General features: G+C 38.4%; 1 protein-coding gene across 1 annotated transcript in view; it reads right to left on the bottom strand.

Annotated features, from left to right (window-relative positions):
• LOC124413872 (dynein axonemal heavy chain 2) overlaps positions 1-19,918 on the bottom strand; it is a 468,252-nt gene that overhangs the window by 70,724 nt on the left and 377,610 nt on the right. The gene's annotated exons all lie outside the window — the stretch shown is intronic.

Below are 19,918 nucleotides of genomic sequence, written 5' to 3'. Positions count from 1 at the left end.
CAATCAATTTTAAAAATATAAAGGGCATACTTCACTTGGACCTCATTTCAAAGACCGTTATTTGGAGAATGCAATAAATTGTTGCATTGCTACCATTAGCAACTGTGTTCGTGTAACTACTATGTTTGAGTGACATTGCTTTGTATTCACGCGAGTCATGGAACGCTATCTCCCCCTGATATAACGGATGGGTGCCGTGAGCGGGTGGTGCAGCAAGAAGTAGGATAGAGAAGGAGCGAGAAAGGGTATGAGTAGGAGAAAGTTAGTTAGCGGAAGTCTAGTGCCTGTGCCAACTTCTGGGAAAGTGGGATTAGCTGGATTCTCCACCGGGGTGTTGGAGGAGAGGGTTTAAGGTATTGGCAGCAGGGGCGGGGAGAAGATAGACAGGTACCGGTATGCGGGAGAATCGTCGTCCTACCACGTTTTGGGGTGTTCACCGTTCACTGACATGGTAACTTAGGGATAAAGGAGTAATTGGGATCCGAAAAGTAAGCCCTTCTATCGCGCCGGTTATTCTCTTTGTCGCCTTCCTCAGGATGATCATTACACTGGGTCGGGGTATGAAGTCAGATGACTAGGGGACTCAGTTAGTGAAGAGCACTGGCCGATTGTGGTTCATCCATATTGGGATAAGAGGATCTTGGCTTGGTGGCTGCGGTCGGACGATGGATAAGTGGATCCTCTGCAGTCTCGCCTGCTAGGTGATGATTGCCGCGTAGTGACGCGCCTGCTGTAGCGATTTTCATTGGGCACGAGTAAGGCCTAGAAAGTCGATGACTGTTGGCCTTGCTGTCTAGTCCGGCGTCATGTCTAGAGTGGGGTTGCCAGTGTCACAGCTGACTGCACAGTTATGGAAAGGTGGATCGGAAGAAGAGAGGGGCGAAGATACCGAGAAAAAAGATAAAAGAAGAGAAAAAGATAACAAAGTGGATAAGAGAATCAAATTCTTGAAAGAATGCTTTTCCGCTTGATTAAGGTGCTTATAAAGACCCGTTGTACACCTCGAAAACGCGGGGATACAAAACTCCTATACCGCTCAAGCGATCAGAGTGAAACTTGGGCAATTAATGCCTTATTTTAGCAAAAAATGGAGCGTCTTTTAACTTTTTCAAAATTTTGAAAAAAAATTTACAGATAAGTTACCACCCACAGAAATTGGCCAAATTTTCACAGTTACACTTGTTACGTCCCGACGTACCGCCTCGACGAACCTTTTTCAAAATTAAAACATAATCACAGAATTACTTCATCTTACTCAACAGCCACAGCGCTTGAGAGTTTCGTTTCGATGATTATAACGCAAAATATCATATTGCTTCAACCGACGAGTTCCACCCCTCCTAGAGAAAGTCACGTACAGGCCCGCGTATTAGGTTTAACTTGGTGCCATATTTAACATTACCAAGAACGCAAAGCGTGAAGTGGTGAGATAAACCCCAGCGAGTCTCAACCCAAAAGTATCTCTTCTTTTTAAGTCAAAATCATCATCAACAATTAGGCTAAACCATGCGTACAATATATACCAAATTAAAATAGGTTGATCATTAAGATGTATGGATGAATGTGTGAGAATTGCATCCCAATATCTTTTATTCGTAATTATAGTATGTAACCGACGAGATTGAGAATCGTCGGAACATCGTCGGAGCACTCGAGTCAGGCCCGGAGTAACGCTGACCATGCCGATTCTGGCACCGGGAGGTCGCCCTCGCATCTCATTGGCTAATTACCGCTGTAACTTTGTTGCACCGAGGGCTCTTGGACCGTCAGGCCCAAGACGCCATGTCTTTCGTCTGTCAAGTCGCGAGGTGCGTGGACGTCAACCCGTATTAGCCCTTCTGGTCGATAGTAGTGTTCGGAAAATCTTCATTGTGACCGGCCTAAAGTACCGTGCTAATTCGTTAAACTCAAGCTTTCAATTTGTCTTGTGAATTGCAAAGACTTACTATCACCTTATTTCAAATTCTTTCCTGTTCTGTACTGACTCTCTTATCTTCGCGAATAGACATTTTCATGACATTCATTTCCTTTAACAAAAATCAAATCAAGTTCTGCCCTGATTCTACCGAGTCAGGTAATTTTAAGTGATTAATGATAATAAGTCAATAACATTCAACTTCTCATTTAATTAGACTTCAACACTACATAACTAGTAAACGGTGTTAATCAGTAGACTCTTTCGCAACTCAATTGACCAAATTTAACGTACTGCCCGAGTGACGGTAATCCGAATCTACGATCATCAACCCCCGAGTCTGCTTTGGTGGCTGATCTCGAGCTCCAACATCCATACGTAATCCATCTATTCGTACGACTCGAGGTGAGGCTCAGGTCCAGATTACTAAGACCCTGACCGACACGATCCGACGGAACTCAATCTCGACGCACCACTCTTCAAAAGCTAAGTCAATTCGAATGTTTCACTCCAACATCAACCGAATCTAGATAATCACCAATTTGATAAATTTATATTCTTATTCAAATATTGCCTATTGGTAATTAACATTCTGTTTATTGGCCAGCATCTCTAGCCAAACCAAAAATCGTCTTTTTCAATAACTCATGTCTTGGTGGCAAGCTTCACTAGCCACCCCTTTAAACCACCACTAATTGTTCACCAATACCTATATTATATAAATTCAATAATTTAATCAAACAATAGAATTGGTGCCTAGCTAGAAGTCAATATCGTTTAGGTATTTCGAGAGGTATTCTCTGGCTTTCAGCTTGGCTCCTATCACCTTAGTTAATTAATTAGGAACTATATATTGTCACCTGTGTTTTTCGCTTGAATCAAAAGTATAAGAATAAGTATATACGTTCAATCCGATCGACGGAACCACACGCACAGGATCTGTCTAAACAAGGTTATCGTTCGTGGATCCTCCTGGACACACTGCAGAGTTACTCTCCTGACGATACCTTGATTATTAAATTTAGACATCGAAGATCCTAGATATCTTTGTCCTGTACGGTTATCGTTCGTGGATCCTCCTGGACACACCGCAGAGTTACTCTCCTGACGATACCATACACAATTAGGACTTTATTAATAGACAAACAAGTGTGTGTGTTTCCGAGATTAGGCGGAACGTAATATATATGTTGTAATTTAACTTGAGAATGCATAAATCTAAGAAGAGAGATACAAATTACTAAAACGACCAGTTATACTTAATGCGCACTCATTATAGATCTTGCGGCCTTAGTTTATCATTTTATGTTATGACAACAAATTATATGTAACCTTTTTATAACTTCAACCCTTATCATTTTCTAAATCGTTTGAAGAATATATTCTATATTTTACCAGTTGAATCAAATAACCCGTTTATTTCGAACAACAACCTTTCTCAATTTCAGGATTAAGTTATTACTATTATAAATTAGCCTCAACCTATTTAAATCAATCTCACAGACCTGTATAGGACTATGGCAACACGATCCTACATATACCGGCGTACCGAAAGGTAGGTCTTCCTTAGTTTTTAAGTTTTATTCAGCGCTGTTACGTGGGTGCATAATCGATTATTATCCTTAATAGTCGTAAACTCTTACCGCTCTTCTCATGTCCACCCTCCCACGTAACACACTGAATCGATCGAACTATCCAGTATGCTGCCACTCGGCGGTGATGAAACACACATTTTGAGCCAGTCCCATGAGATTTGATGGTGAATTGACGAAATGGTAGCTAATCTGGTTTTCGATTACGAAGAACACTGAAATCTCATTTTGGCGACATTTGTTACCGACCTTTCATGCATGCCGGTAATTTCTTACCGACATTACACGCATACATTACCGGCATGCGCGTAATATCGGTAACAAATGTCGCCAAAATGAGGTTTCGGTGTACTTCGTAATCGAAGACCAGATCAGCTGCCATTTCGTCATTTCACCATTAAATCTCATGGGACTAGGCACAAAATGTGTTTCATCGCCGCCGAGTGGCATCATACCGGATCGGTCGATCCATTCAGAGCAACTGTGAAAATTTGGCCAGTTTTTGTGAGTGGTAACCAATCTGTAAAATTTCTTTCAAAATTTTGAGAAAGTAAAAAGACGTTCCACTTTTTGCCAAAATAAGGCATTATCTGCCGAAGTTTCACTCTGATCGCTTGCGCGGTATAAGAGTTCTGCATCCTCGCGTTTTCGAGGTGTACAACGGGTCTTTATATGCACTTTAAGCGTGACGATCATTTTTATTACTGTAGCGGTGAACAATGGTAGCGTATCCGGAGCTAATGTTGCTTGATCGAGCGAATATCAGTGGCCGGAGTCCTTACCCTCCGTCGGTGGCTGGAGTTTAACCCTCCGCTGGCCATGTAGTTTTTTACTGATGCTGCCGACCGATATCGAAGATTTTATCCTGGGCTCGTTTTCCGGCACTCAGGGCTTTTAAAACATTTCCCAGAAACTCAGGTAAACAGTTCCAGGTGCCTAATTGATATTCCAATGGTTTGCATTACAAAATTTTCGATTAGTTAATTCGTATCGTAGAAATTGTTAAACAATGAAAAATTCCCGAGATACCGATAAGTCAGAAAGAGAGGTTGAACGACATCGTCCATGTTGGCCGGCGAAGGGCTCACAACTAGCGCCGACTATGGAGAACCCCCCCCCCCCCCCCCCCCCCCCGGAACTGATACATTATGCCATGTGTTGACCGAGCCGGTAAGTGGCGGAAAACACTGTAACGTGCACATGATGAATCACACATGAAAAAAATATGCCAACTCTGCGAATCTGGTACGTTCGAGTAAATTGATATGATCCTATAGCACATGGAAGCTTACAGGAGCATCTAGACTTGAAAAAAAAACACTTTGGAACTTAGTAAAAGCATATTGAAGCTTTCGCTGACGATCATTCTCGTCGATGCAAGTCCTTCGTAAAAACAAATACTCATTACTCGAACAATAAGAAATAGTAATAATAGAGAAAAAAAACAACGATTGGCGCCAGAGATAAAGCAACTTCAAACTCTACTTACTTGCATATAATTAATATCTAGAATCCAATTTGGGCATAGAAATGCATATAAGAGAAGAGAACATTCCAAATACACATATACAAATTCAGAAGATGTAAACATCCGTTAGATGAACTATATAAGCGGGGCAATCCAGTACTCCTCAGTTCAGTCTAAACTAAACCGCCTAAACTATTAACTGCAAAGTGTTAATTTATTAAAAAAATCACCTCGTGAATTTTTGAGTTGACCATAATAATAAATAACTTGGAATATTTTGGTAAAAGATTAATTTCGAGATTCATTCAGTTACCCTCAATAAACTTCCATAGCAAAGTGTTCGTTTCGTCAATCAGTCGAAGACTAATTAACAATTTTCTGTATTTCTTCTATATTTTATTTATTTGCGTATTTTTTTTTCATTTTCTTCGGCCTCTTTATTCTATTTGTAAATATGTCTTTCATTTTTATTTATTGCATCAGAGTTAGTGTTTGTGTACCGTTTCCGGATAAACCCCCTTTAATTATACATTAGACCAGAGCAGACAGTTACATAATATTTTACGCAGTGCTTCCTTTATTGCAAAATCAGAACTTATTCGGCAGTTCATGATAGCCTCAGCTGATATGATAGAGAGATTGCTCATGTCGATATTCATTGCATGATGAGCAGACGGTAAAGACTCTTAAAGCCCATTGCGTATATTCATCGTACATATAATCTTATTACAAGATTATAAATCGTTGTTAATCGTAAATTATTTATTGTTAATATATCTGCGCATTCCTCTTCACTTCCATACTCAAGGCGAGGACTGGAAGTCGCAAATCGAAACCAGAAATTGGTAAGACATTGCACACGCCTTGCGCTAGTCTTGCTGACTACGAATATACGACAGCCAGGCGATACACGTCTAGAGAATCCAACGGCCAGCTCTCACACATTAGAAGAAGGATACGGTAATACAGCAGTGTGGACGCGGCGCGATTGTCTTCACGTCAACACTAAACAACTGTATTATGCGCCTCGTCTTCTAGGTCAACTCGTGGTACTGCTATTTCATACCGATGTCGCCACAGTCTTAAAGCTATTAGCTGAGCAAAGTGTTTTTGCCTGCTAGCTCGCGTAACGTACAGCTTTCGTCATTCTTCTTCTTTGTGCCGACAAGCCCCAACGACCGGGAAAAGAAGCCAAAAAAATTAGTATAAAGGGAAGCAGAAGCACATCATCAGACGAAGGAGATAATCAGCTCAGAATCAAGAATAGTCTCAGAAAGCTGGAAAGAAGCTAAAGATGCAAAAGAAGCGGAAACCACGTGAAACCCGGCACAGTAAGTGACAATTCATAACCTCTCTTGAAAACAAAGATCAAAACCGAGAAAAACGTTTTGATTGCCACACGCGCTGATCCTACTGGCACGTGGAGCTATGTCTCAGGCAAAAGAATTTCCGGTAAACGTGAAAAATGAAGTTCATGGAAGTCTTCATTGTAGCCACACGAGTAGGTCCAACCTTACGTGGAGTTTTATCTCTGGCATTGCTACCATAATCGACAAAAGTGTATAGAGAGGTCCAATCTCTATATATAAATAGATAAATTATAAAAAAAAAAAAAAAAAAAAAAAAAAAAATGGATGCAATTGGGCATAGAACTAACCTGAAAGAAATTAAGTTGCCCCACTTTGTCAACAGGATATCAATCATCTACATCGGTGCCATCCGAGGACAGGGGTGTTGTGGAAGACGATGGGAAAGGAGATAAGGAGAAGGTGGAACGAATAACATCAAGATTGGCAGCTGTCGCATCTGACCCCCAAGATACAACCAAAAAGTTGTCAAATAGTGCTTTGCCTTCGGACCCGAGGTCCACATCAATCACGACGAGGGTTAATACAACCGAGGATGGCAATCTCCCTTTACTCCTAGACGTACAAGGCTCAACAGAGCCACAAATATCAATCGAAATACCTATCGAAGCAAAACTAGATGATAGAGTTCTTGAACTAATGGGTAACCGCCTGCCTGTTGGCAAGTCCTTCGTTACGGACATGGAAAAAGATCTGGCCATTTCCTGGAACGAATTCATAGAAAAAGGGCTTCCTAAAGAGGAAAGGGTCCGTCTCGTGAAGAAATATCCGTGCCCGGCAAATCTCACGATCGTCGATCCACCAAAGCTCAACCCAGAAATTAAGGCATCTCTACAAACATCAATTATTATCGAAAGAGACGAGCGCATTATTACTAAACAAGAGCGCATGTCATCTTGCGTCTCCGCCCTAGGGAAATTGATTACACTAATTTTGAAAGAGAACTCAGAAGAATACCTTGTATTTCTTGAACACCTTAGCCATACAGGCAGACTTCTAATGGACTTACAGCATGAAGAATCCCAAATAAGGAAGAACCAGGTCCTTCTTAACATCAGTGCATTGGTAAGAGAGGCGTTGAATGCAACAACAATCAACGAGTTTCTTATTGGGGATAAATTGAAAGATCAGTTAAGAAATCCCAAGTCCTTAATGCGCTCAAGCAAAGAACTCGAATCAATTCCTAAGGACCCACCAATTCCTGCAAAACCTAATAACCAGAAGGGCCCGCCACGTCAACCAGTACAAAACCAACCCAGGACGTCGGGCAGACAGAAACATTCTCACCAGTACAATTCGGGAACGCGACAACGGAAACCAGAACAACGTTCTCACGATACAAAAAACAATCTCACCGTTAATTATACCAGAGGTTAGTATCTCGGCTGAAATATGGAAAAATTTTCTACAAAAATGGAAAACCATCGGATCAGATTCGGTTGTACTTCAATGTATTATAGGTTACGATATTCCAATGAAATACCTTTCTCTGCAGAAGGACCCTCCTAGGGAACCGCAGTGGTCAAAAACTGAGAAATCTCAGATTTTAGATGCTATAGTCAAACTCTTGAGTAAAGGTGCGATCCAGAAATGCACAGCCATATCAGGTCAGTTCATCTAAAAAATATTCTTATTGCCTAAGCACGATAATTCCAATAGATTCATACTAAACTTGAAGAAACTCAATCAATACATTCAGCCAGAAGCTTTTAAATTAGAGGACAGTAGAACAGCGAAGCATTTGGTAAAAGACAATTACTGATGACAATCGATCTCAAGGATTCCTATTATCTCGTTCCTATAGCAGAATCGAGTAAAAAACTTCTAAGATTTCTCTTTATTAACCAGATTAATGAATTTACTCGTCTGCCCTTTAGACTGAACACTGCACCATACATTTTAACAAAAATGATGAAACCAGCTGTTGCTCATCTCAGAGGCTTAGGTTACTTATCGGTTATTCACCTGGACGATTTGCTGTTAGGGGATACATACATAGAATGCTTAGAAAATCTGAATAAGACCGTATTTTGAACAAACTCGGATATATTATAAATTCTGAAAACAGTCTAATCCCCAACATGAGATGCAAATTTTTCGGGTTTATTTTTAATTCAGGTCAAATTACAATGGAATTACCAGATAACAAAAAGACAAAAGCTTTGTCACTGGTGGAACAGTACAGCTCGACAAAAATATGCAAAATTAGGGAATTTGAAAGATTCATAGGTTTTTCAGGATCATATTACCCAGCCTTGAAATACTTGGGTATATTTGAAAAATTTTGAAAGAGAGTAATACTCAGCTTCAAAAAACAGCAAGGATAATTTTGAAGCTCCTATGAAACTGTTACCCCTTCTACAATAGGACTTCCATTTGTGGGAGTATAATATTTCATTTGCAACTAACTCTATCAGAAACCCAAAATTTGTACTAACAATTTATTCGGACGCTTCTAAATTTGGTTGGGGAGCTTGCTGTGAAAACGAAAAAACATGTGTGTTTTGGTATAAAGAGGAAACGAAATTACATATTAATTATTTAGAAATGCTGGCTGCCGTTTTTGGCTTGAAGTGTTTTGCGGGTGAAATGATAGAATGCGATGTATTATTAAGAATTGGTAATACAACCACCATTTGCTTTATCAATCGCATGGGCGGTATTCAGTTCGAAAATCTGAATTATTTGGCAAAACAAATATGTATGTGGTGTGAGACAGTAAGAGTAAATAAAACTACATCGCAACAAAACCTTGGTTTAAAATAAGGTTCTGTGCTATTTCAAATAAAAAAATCTCGTAATCGAAATATCTGTCTTAAAATTGAGGTCTAGGTGAAGTGAAAACCTTGAGGCCTTACATACGTCCAGAATTTTCAACAAATCGCTTTTTTTTGTAAACGTCGATTAAAAAATTTCCCATGTATTCAAAGTTTTGATAGAAAATGTGAATCGGCTAAAACATGCACGAATCAATGCTACTAAAGCACCAAAAGAGGCCAGAACAGCTCGTTGACTGGAAAAAATTGAACAAAAATAATCAACTACTGACAAGGAAGGCATAAAATACGAAGCCGGAATAGGAGATTAAACGTAAGTTTACAAAACAAATAAGAAAATTCATAAAGTTGTTGCTTTAGCTGCGCGCGAATTGGAGTAAAACGCACTTAAAACTTTAAATGCGTTTTTTTCGAAACTACTTTTTCCGACACGGTCGACATCATAACTCATACAATTTTTAATATCTTTTCATGCAATTTTTTAAAAAATATTCGTAATTATTTTCTGTATAGTACGTCAACCGGATTTTTGACATACTGATTCTGAATTTTTATAAAAGTAATTAAAGTGTAAAATTTAATAAACTGCCATAAATTGCTAAATTTTTCGAAATTCAAAATTCCGGCTCGACATACTATAACTACAACTTCATATTGTCTAGATCTTTGAGGTCTTCAAGTTGTGGGTTACATGAAACAATCCGCGTCAAACCGAATAAAATAAATCGAAACTTTCACTTGATGCCTCCGATTCTCTTCCGATTTTTTTGTACGGATTATATGCGTGAAATGAATATGTCGGAAAATTTCGAAAAATTTTCGTCTTTCGTAGTTTTAAAGTTGGAAAAGATTGAATGTTGTAGAAAACGGGCAAAAAACGGAAACCCGCTAACAATCGAAGGCTCATATCTTCGGTTCTATCCATCCTACAGTTAGTCCTGTACTCGTGGAACATCCTTTCGAATAATTTTTTTTTTATTGTGTGACATCAGCAATGACTATTTGTTATCAGCAATTACATCTCTTCAATGCGATTCAGAAGATGAGAACACGCTTCCAAAATTTTGAAGAAAATATGAAGGTATTCCTGGGAAAATTTCCCGAAAAAAGGTAAGTTCCAAGATAGAACTCGGATGAAAAGTATTTTTAAAGAGTGATTGATTGAGAGCGACACGAGTGAAATCCAAGGTGGGCGTCATCGAAGTTACTTACAAAATATAATACGATGATTGTTCATGGTAAAAATAAGTACTGTAACGTTTGCCACTTTTCTGAGATTCGCCAATTTGAGATGTTGGTGAGTTTTAGAGATTGATGGTTCGCGAAAATGGAAGGGTTATGTGAGTGCTTTGCTTTTAAAAGAATGGTTGAAATTGAAATGTTTAATTCAAATAAAAAAGGCCATTTCTGAAATGGGGATAGAAAAGGATTCAGGTAATGCCTGGTCCAAAAATTCCCTTTGCTATATAAGCTAATTAATTTAATGACCTAAGGCAGTTGTTACGAGCTTCAGTCGCATTTTCTAATTTATAGACGTCAGTGTCAACTTCAGTCACTCTATCCTGCAATATTCAAACGGATGAGGCGCAATGCTTTGCCGAGTACCGTGTTTATTTGATCTTTCCTGTTCCCTAATCAAATCGAGAAACTTATCTTGGATCGGATGAAGAAGAAACTCTGGCATCTAGGTTTATCGATATGCTGAATGCTAACTAAACTATATTTCACAATAAAATATTCGTTGACAACAAAGTCATACCATAATACAAAAATGTAATAAAAATAATAACAGAATGAGGTTTAACCTAATTTTTGTGTCCCTTGCTCTCGTATCTAGTTCAGCTTTGTGCTACTTTCCTATCGATTATGAAAATGCGTGATGCTTCACCTAAGATTTTCCACTATAATTTGAATCTAATATCGCAAAACAGGCTTGTTTACAAAGATTTCTAATATTCCAAGGTACTCTCGCTTACTACTGCCTCTAGAGAGGGTACCGTTTCTACAAGTTCGTTTCTACAAGTGCCAATACCGAGAAGTTCGTTTCTACAAGTGGCCATCCTACAAGTTCGTTTCTACCGAAGAGTTCGTTTCTACAAGTTGCAATCTTACAAGTTCGACCGAGAGGTTCGTTTCTACAAGTTGCAATCCTACAAGTACGACCGGGCGGTTCGTTTCTACAAGCTGCGACCGAGCGGTTCGTTTCTACAAGTTGCGACCGAGCGGTTCGTTTCTACAAGTTCGACCGGGCGGTTCGTTTCTACAAGCTGCGACCGAGCGGTTCGTTTCTACAAGTTGCGACCGGGCGGTCCGTTTCTACAAGTTCGACTGGGTGGTTCGTTTCTACAAGTTGCGACCGGGCGGTTCGTTTCTACAAGTTGTGACCGGGCGGTTCGTTTCTACAAGTTCGTTTCTACAAACGACCGAGCGGTTCCGTCGATTTCGTACATTTTGATTTAATTTAAATTAATTTAATTTAAATTATTTGACCTTCACTTGTAGAAACGATCCTTTCGGACGAAATTTTAGGACTGCGACTTGTAGAAACGAACCGCCCGGTCGCAACTTGTAGAAACGAACCACTCGGTCGAATTTGTAGAAACGAACCGCCCGGTCGTACTTGTAGGATCGCAACTTGTAGAAACGAACCTCTCGGTCGAACTTGTAAGATTGCAACTTGTAGAAACGAACTCTTCGGGAAAAACGAACTTGTAGGATCGCCACTTGTAGAAACGAACTTTTCGGTATTAGCACTTGTAGAAACGAACTTGTAGAAACGGTGCTTTCCCCTGCCTCTATAGTCCTGGAGCCAGCGACATTTTTCAATGTGTTATTTGATAAAGCTTGGTTCATCTTTTTATCTGTTGTAATAATATAGCCTATCAACAAAATCCACTCCTGCCACCTCGATCGCGGGACAACGCTTATCAGCAGCTTATCAATGTTGTTAAAAAAAACGAGTAATTGACAAACATGATAAAAGCTGAAACTTTACCTATCGTTTAATGACATATCAGTTAGAAAAAAAATCACCTCCTGCCACCTGTATCGTAGAACGATGTACTCCTGCCATGGACCTAATGATGTGAAAAAAAAATGACTTAAATGATAAAAGCTTAATTTTTTTTTTACCAGTAGTTTATTGATTGAGAAGGCATAAAAACTTATGCTGCCAGCTATTTGTCGGAACCTGGCCTCGACAGGAGGTTGTGAAGTTCTTGTTGCATAAGTGACACACAGTACAGGAACGACTCTGAAGGCATCTCAAAAAAATATTTTTCATCTATTTTCTCTCATTTTTTTCGATAAATGATTGTACAAAAACATTATAAAATATTGATACGTATAAAAATATTTATAAGTATGGAAATATTGATAGGTATCACGCTGGCTAGTCCGTGGGAGGCAATTTAGAGACACCCAGTATATAAAATGAATGAAACAATATTACTCATATCCGCGCAAAAAAAATCATGAAAATGTGCCTTTTTCGGATTTAAAAACCTTACCCTTCCCTTCAATCAATATTTCCATACTTATAAATATTTTTCTACGTATCAATATTTTTATAATGTTTTTGTGAAATCACTCATCGAAAAAAATGAGAGAAAATAGATGAAAAATATTTTTTTGAGATGCCTTCAAAGTCGTTCCTGTACTGTGTGTCACTTATCCAACAAGAACTTCACAACCTCCTGCCGAGGCCAGGTTCCGACAAATGGCTGGCAGCATAAGTTTTTATGCCTTCTCAATTAATAAACTACCGGTAAAAAAAAATTCAGCTTTTATCATTTAAGTCATTTTTTCTTTTTTTTTTACATCATTAGGTCCATGGCAGGAGTACATCGTTCTACGATACTGGTGGCAGGAGGTGATTTTTTTCTAACTGATATGTCATTAAACGATAGGTAAAGTTTCAGCTTTTATCATGTTTGTCATTTACTCGTTTTTTTTAACAACATTGATAAGCTGCTGATAAGCTTTGTGCCGCTGGTGCACCGGCAGGAGTTGATTTTATGTCAAGAAGGCGTTAATATGACACGAAAATAATGAAATTATTCTTCATCAAATGTTTCACAAAAAAATGTCGCTGGCTCCCGGACTACTAATGTCGCAAGACAGGCTTGCTTACATCAAGTCACCGTAGCGCTGTGTCTACGAATGCTGCCCATACTTAGTCTCTCACACAGTTCGTCCTTTTATTAGCGATATCGACAGTACTAGGGATTAGGCGGCGGTCCATGCGTACGTCGTGCTGTTCCGGTCAGTTCGAGTTGGGTTACCTATCGTCGTTACCCATGCGTGACGTACTGTACGCGTGCAGTCATAATCATCAGCAGGTTGCAGTACATAAAAATGGACTCTACATTCTATGGTGAATTATTTGGATGCGAATGCATTTTTGCGTTTGAAGTCTGTTGACTAATGCAATGACATAAAAATCGTTTATTCCCGATCGGTAAGGAATAGACTGGTTTGGCTTCGCTTTTACGTTCTAGAACAACCGGAGGTTAGGATGAGGGTTGAATAACCTTGGATATATTTAGAATATCAATAATTTGATTATTGCCAGAAAGTTTATGGACCAGCAAAATCGAAGTGCGCAGTTTAGAGGGTAGGTAAAAAGTTGTCTCAGGACGAGCGGAATAAAGGAATTGCTGGCGAGTGCAGACAGAAAAGTGCAGGATCAAGGTTTTGGGAATGAAAGGTGATAGTCGGGTGAAATGGAGAATTTATTGGATAGGAGAAACGAAGAATGAGTCATTAGTGCGACAAGGGACTAAGTACGCAACACTAATAATTTGAAATCGAGTTGAAAATTGAGTTGAAATCGGCTCTATACAATGAAAAGTTAGTGTACCACCTACTAATTTTGCATTTGCAAATCAACGTTGCAGCATATCAGCATCTTTTTCATAATCCTAGTTGATCAGGAATTTTACATTAAATTTGGAATGTTTTTGTTATTTTTCATCCATGTGAAGAACCCAAGTTCATAAACTCTATTCGAATAAGATAATCGGCGATAGTATCATGTTTTAACCACTCAGAAATCGCAACATAATTTCTGTCTTCGATTCTTTCATCTTTATTATAGTAGAAAACAAATGGATGCTTCGTAACTTGGTCGATATTCCAATTGAATTTCAATTGAATTCCAATGAATTACCACTGCATAATTTCAGGTAAAATCACACACTGCTAAGCATTCCCCTGGTTTCAATTGATCCTTCACATCCAAAAAATACGCAGCTATTGCTCGGCAATAAAGCCATGCTTAACCAGTGCTTTCAATTGTATCTTAAGTTCTTCGAAAGATTTTTCCACTGAGGCTTGAATCGTTTGCAGATTTGTGGGATCACCTGATATCCACTACCTATACGTCATTATATCGACGACTTCTAATTCGAACAACGGTTGCAGCTGGTAAACTAAATTTTTTGTCCTCGAGCAATTGCCACATTCTTTTAAATAGCATTTAGTTGTCAGCGGGCTACACGTTATCCTCGCTGAACAGTTTTTATAATTCATAATAGGTCGCGGTGTGTCCGCTGTTAGTTGTGCTATCTTTGCACCGTCTAAAATTAATTTCACCTTTTCATAAATTGCACAGTCATAAACTATGTGGGTTCTGTTGGCTCCAGGCCACTCAACAACGCTCGAGTATTTCTCACAATATTAACGTAATAACTAGTGTAATAAATAACGCTGATGCTCATATTCGTTAACGTACATTTCCATCCCTCCTAGAAAAAGTCACGTATAGTCCCTTGTATTAGGTTTAACTTTGTATCAGATTAGCTGGTACCAAGAAGTGAGCGAAGGAACGTTGAGCCAAGACATCACGGAGCTGAACTTAGAAATCTCTCTCTTTTTAACTTATAACCATGCATCGATAATTAGGACAAACCGCTGACATTAAAAGCGGTAAATTAAAATAGAGTAATTAATATACAGTATGGACGTATGTGTGAAAATTACATTAAGATATCTTTTGTTAATATTTTAATTACGTAAATGACAAGATAAGATTAAGAGAATCGTTGGAGCACCGTCGAAGCAGGCGGAATAAGACAACGCGGGAGCTAACCCCTACGCCCCCATGAGGGTTTCGCTCTGGAGCCCCCCCTTGTGTACCTGTCGCGGAGTCGTCGTGTATCTTGTGATTTTTTGCAATAACCATAATTCGTAATTACAAACTTGCGCTTTAACTCGTTTTTTATACATTCGTTATAGAAAATATCAAATGCACTAGCACTACGGAAGCGTCTTTTATCTCGCGCGATGTTTATAGAACTCGTCTTGTCTCTTACTTACGACTGCAAACATTGGCGCACGACCAAAAACGCGTACTTCCACCCCTAGATGCATAATCTACTATTCATTCAAGTTCTATCTTTAAGCTTACCTGTCTCCCGGGAAATATACTTAGGATCACACTTATATTTCTTCAAAATTTTGAAACCGTGTTTTCTCAAGGAAATGCATTTGAAAGGTATAATAGTTTATAACAAATTGAAGCGGCAGCAAAATTTAAACAAATCCCACATATAAGTATGTTTCAAGAGCTTTAGAACAAGCATAGCTCCAAGTCTTTAGGATGGATAAAACCGAAGATATAAGCGTTTGAATGTCAGCGTGTTTTCGTTTTTGCCTCTTTTGACAAAATTCAATCCTGTCCAACTTCAAAACTATTGTAGATAAAAAGTTTCAAAAATTGTTCTATGCAATCATTACACGCATAGAATTTGTCACAAAAATATTGTCGCGTTTGAAGAACATAGTCTGTGAAAAATCTTCGGTTTGACGTGGACTGACTTATATGTATACACACAGAAGACTACGAGGTGCCCCCGCTTTATTTCGTTTAAAGGATCTAGCCGAATAAGAATGATGAATCTGCCCTCACCGACTTTTATGGTGCCGATTTTTTCGAAAGTTCCCGACCTGAAAAAAAAGTTATGCCGAATTACAGCCTTCTACGTTGATTCCGAGGGGCCTTTGTGCTGAAAAAACGTGGATTTTTGATTTTGGCAGTTTTTAACCACCAAGAGGCAACCGAAAAATCCGAAAAAATTCTAAAAATCAAAAACATTTTGACGTTTTTGGGAGAATTTTCTCCAATTTTGAAACGCTGAACTCTGTTTTTAAGCATCTATTCTTTCTTTAAAAAATCTATTTTGGAGTGTATCGATTTTTCTGCTATCATAAAAAAATGCTGATATGATTCTACCTTTTGTTCCCTACAAATTCTAGAAAGAAAGTTGTGGAATTCAACCTGCACCATATTGAAAAAAAATAAAACCGAAGAAATCTTCCATTTTCTGTTGAAAAACCATACATTAATACTTCTTTGGGCTTAAATGATGACTGATCATGGCTGGAATAGTTGTGAGATACAACAAATATATGTAAACAATAGGATCATATTGCTAATTTTAGTTTATTACAATGATACAGGACTACTTTAGTGGCAAGAAGTTTATAAATTATGCGCTGACATAGAAACATCGCCTTGGAGTAAAGCAATAGATTAGTTCACTCACATCCCGAAATATAACACTAATAATCACGTCAAATAGAGTCCAGAATTGTTTTGTGTTTATGTCAACCCACCTAAATTTTTGATAAATATCATTAATCAAGCATTTATCCCTACTATTTATATTGCTACATAAATATCAGTCTTGATCGCTGTCACTGTTCATCACGGCATTGACCTCTTCAATATCTAAGAGTACTGAAAGGATGTCAGCTAGTCTTATAATTTTAGATATATATCGAGTATTGTATAAATAATTGTTGGAAATATCACTGCATGTAATTGCCCGCCAGGGGCGCTGCGTACTGTGGCGCTTCAATGTTGTGTATATTATGCATCTCCCCGTAGTATATGTTCTGTGTTTGCGTCGGTTGTGCCGTTTGTTGACTATCGTAACAATTCCGTTTCGGTGTGTTGTGGCTATTATAATAATTCTGTATCACGAGAACTTATTTCTACTCAAATAAAAGTGACTGCTTCATCCAAAAAATCAAACAATAATAAATGATCGTAGCTATTTGTGTTTGCCATTTGGATTGCGATGTTGCTATGTCAGCGCATAATTCAGAAACTTCCTGCCACTAACGTAGTCCTGTTAAGTCCGTGGTCCTGTATCAATGTAATAAACTTAAATTAGCAATACTGTCCTATTGTCTACATCTATTTGTTATATCTCACAACTACTCCAGCGATAAACAGTCACCAGTTAAACCCAAGGCATGATTTATGTAAGGTTTTGCAACGGAAGATGTAAAATTTTGTTGTATCTATTTCTTTTCAATATGGTGCAGGTCGAATTTTACAACTTTTTTTTCGTAGAACTTGTAGGGAACGAAGAGTAGAATTATGATAATATTTTTTTATAATAGCAGAAAAATTGATACACTCCACAATACATTTTTCAAAGAAAGATTCGACGAGTAAAAAGAGAGTTCAGCGTTTAAAAATTGGAGAAAACTCTTCCATGAATCTCAAGCTGTTTCTGATTTTTAAGAATTTTTTCTGTTTTTTCGGTCGCCTCTTGGTATTCAAAAACTGTGAAGATGTAAAAACACGTTTCTTCCGTACAAAGACCCCCTGGAATCGACGTAGAAGCTGTCATTCGGCATAAATTTTTGTTTTCAGGTTGGGAACTTTCGAAAAAATGGGCAGCACAAAAGTTAATGGGAGCAGATTCACCATTCTTATTCGGTTAGACCCTATGTGGTACCTACTAGTAAAATTCAATTAGGACTTGAACTAGACAAAAAAGGAATAACCAATAGCCATCCGTTTCCGAAAAAACTATCTCAACACATTGATATGCGTCCTTATATCTTGAACGTTCTTTGAACAAAAATTCTATTTTAACAAGCAGTGGCGTGGAGAAGCGAGTAAGAGCTCGGTCTTATGTGCGCGGAAACATTGAATGGAATCCCGCTGTGCAAGTCAGTTTTTTTTTTCGTTTCGTTTGTTCCTTTTATTGGACCCTACTTCATTTAGATTATATCAAATGTGTAGGGAATTATACGATTAAAATAGTATTGGAGGGGCCTTGTCTATGAAAAGTGCCGTTTATTTTTTTTTATTATTCGTTTGAAAAAAATTACTTGTATGTGAAATATAATTTTCTTCATTTTTGTTCAATGCTCATTGCTTGAAATACATGTATTGATGATATTCTGCAATAAAGTAGCGATGGACGGAAAAGCAAGACTGAACTTGCTCTCGTCTGGGTCTTGCATCGATTTTCAATTTGCTATCAAAATTTTGTTCGGATTTTTAACACGAGACAAACACGAGATCACGGCAGACAAATCTGAAACGATACTAATAATACCCTGAAATCGCGACAACAGTCACGCCAGGATTATTCCGACTCAAAGGGAAACTGTAATGAATAAAATAGGACATTTGATTCTTCCAAAATTTCATAAATTTCTCAAGATTACAATGACGTATTCATATATACATGTATGTGTTGTAACCTTTGCGGATTCGTCGGAACCCCTGGATTGTGCTTTTGTTTGATTTGTTGATCGTGCTTTTGACGTTATTCTCATTGATCTTTGTCCTGAAATGGATTAGTTAGAAAAAATGAAAAGGAACTTTTGTTCTCAAGTAAGAAAAGGTCGGGTCTGCCAATCGATAGCACCTCAATTAACCAAGTAAAATATTCTGGAGATTCAGACTTGGGTAGTGAAACTACCGAAGTTGCATTTTCGCAGACTCGGACGATAAAAGTCGCCAGAGTCGCACCTGGTCGCTAGACACGGATTCCGACAGCAGGACTATCAGAGCCCCCCCCCCCCCCTCACCCCCTCTCAGAATTGGAAATTCAGATTCGGAATCTGATGTGCGGAATTAGTTTATTAATCGTGAATCGGCGGTAACCGTAATTCCGCCAGACTCCACCAGACTCCACCGTAACTCCAAAAGAAGTCTAGTGAAGTCCACCAGACTTTGGATCCCCGAACAACGATCTCGGCCTCTGGCTAATGTTAGTGACGCATAAAATTGTCTCCTTAACCGAAGCTGTGATTTTCGTAATTTGATCTTGACTGATTGGGTAAAATAATTGAATAAGCCTCAAACACATAGATCGGGAGGGAGCAACGAAAAGCATGTATGAACGACTCATCGCTAAAACTTTTTGAGAACTTAACCAGTGTTATAAATAACAGGGGAACGCAATTTTTTTAATTTATAAAAAAACCGTGTCCTTGGGAAATGAGTACAATGTTAATTCTTGTTTTACATTGCTCCGTTGATAGCCAAAGTATGACGGAGCTGTATGCCATACCGATGCGGCGTCTCGAACTCTCCGCCATACTTAAGGGGCCTTACTAGTGTGACACTTTCAAAAAATCGACTTTCTTTTTTTTTGGCTTATTCGATAGTTTATATCTTCAAAAATATCCTGTGAAAGCGGCAAGGTCGTATCTTGAATAGTTTTTGAATGACAGCGTTCTAAAGAGCGACCGCTCGCAGGTATAAGCCGCTCCACTCGCCTATTTTAAACGCGTTTTTCTCGAAACGACATTTTTCAAAATTGCTGGCATCATAACTCAAAGAGAAATTGACCGATCGAATTCAAAATGAAACTGAATATTTTTTAGTATATTTACTATACAATAACGTACGATCTTTTTGATTGGTTGAAAATTGTCAATTTGGCATTAAAAAAACGACCATTTTCTTACTCTAAAACACGACACTTTTTTCAGAACTAGGCCATTTTGTTGATTTTTTATATTTTTTAAAAATCTTAGGTCAT

This window comes from Diprion similis, chromosome 13, assembly GCF_021155765.1.
Source record: "Diprion similis isolate iyDipSimi1 chromosome 13, iyDipSimi1.1, whole genome shotgun sequence".
Taxonomy (NCBI): domain Eukaryota; kingdom Metazoa; phylum Arthropoda; class Insecta; order Hymenoptera; family Diprionidae; genus Diprion; species Diprion similis.
Note: the sequence above shows the minus strand (reverse complement) of the source record. Positions and strands in the feature narration are given on the sequence as shown.